This window comes from Schistocerca serialis, chromosome 4, assembly GCF_023864345.2.
Source record: "Schistocerca serialis cubense isolate TAMUIC-IGC-003099 chromosome 4, iqSchSeri2.2, whole genome shotgun sequence".
NCBI lineage: Eukaryota > Metazoa > Arthropoda > Insecta > Orthoptera > Acrididae > Schistocerca > Schistocerca serialis.
Window position 1 is genome coordinate 751,905,679 of NC_064641.1, and position 1,630 is coordinate 751,907,308.

Here is a 1,630-nt window from a genome sequence, read left to right on the forward strand (position 1 = left end):
CTTCTTCTTGTCAGTGATTTCTATATGCTCCTTTCTTCATCGAATCTGTGGGGAATCTCCTCATTCCTTATCTTATCAGTCTACCTTAGTTTGCATCTCAAAACCTTCAATTCTCCTCTGTTATGGTTTTCCACAATCCACGTTTCACTACCATACAACACTGCTCTCCAAATCTACATTGTCAGATATTTATTCCTCATATTTTCTCTTTCTAGATCATTGTCTCCAATGAAATTGTCTTGATTTATCTTCAGTTTAGCTTCCATTATCAAGCACAACTTCAGAGCTGCCTTTACCTTTCCTAAAACCAAATTGGTCATCATCCTACCATACTCCATTTTCTTTCCCGTTCTTCTGTACATTGTTCTTGTCAGCAGCTTGTGTTAAGCATAATGTGTTAAGCTGATCATTTGATAGTTGTCACACTTATTTGTCCTTTCTGTCTTCATACCTGTGTGGATGGTATTTTTTTCTAAAATCTAATGGTAGGTCGCCATTCTTATACAATGCCAGAAAAAAATCGCAACACAAAAAAGTAATCAATAAAGTGTAAACAAATTTCGAGAATACATATGTCTAGGTAATATATTTAAATTGTTAACTTTGCAAGATCACAGGCTAATGGAAGTGCAAGTTAAAACCATTGCAAATGTGAAATGCTGGTATATTGATAACTGGAGTAACTGCCAGAAAGTTACATGTAAGCATGCAAATGCGCATGTACAGATGCTGGATGTCTGTTTTTGGGATGGAATCCCATGCCTGTTACACTTGCTCTGTCAATATGGGGATGGCTAATGCTGGTTGTGGATGGTGCTGGAGTTGTCGTCTAATGATGTTCCATATGTGCTATACTGGAGACAGGTCTGGTGATTGAGGAGGCACAGGCAACATATTCGGCACTCGGTAGAGCATGTTGAGTTACAACAGTGGCAGGTGGGCGAGTGTTATCCTGTTGGAAAACATCCCATGGAATGCTGTTCATGAACGACAGCACAACAGGACGAATCGCAAGACTGAAGTACAAATTTATAGTCAGGATGCATGGGACAACCACGAGAGTGCTCCTGCTGTCATATGAAACTGCACCGCAATCCATAACGCCAGGTATAGGTCCATGTGTCTAGGCTGCAGACTGGCTGGTTGCAAGCCCTCAATTGGCCTTCTCCCAACCATCACACAGCCATCACAGGCACCGAGGCATGTAAGCATACTGTCATATCGCTGGCTTGGTTGTGGAGTATCTATGCAGGCAGCGCAATTGCAGAGTTGAGCATGGGTTATGGAGCTGTTATGTTGTGCTGTGAGTAGATCTAAATGTGAAAGGCATTGTTATGGATATTCGAGTGTTGCTATTACAGTAAAGTGATGAAATATAGAAGTGATTCGGAGGAAGGTGCGTAATGATGCAATTAAAAATGAGCAGTGCCACCAATAACGTATTTGGCTATCCTCTCGTTGTCCTTCACAGCGTACATCAATCATCCACGCCATGTTCGGTCTCTCAGAATGAACTAATGTGAATCAGTAAAAAATAGTTACCATAAAAGAGGAAAATCAAGTGCAAGTGTCTTGTAGCAAGTGTGTGAACGTGCGTTCGATCATCGCGTTTCCGTATTATCAACACTCA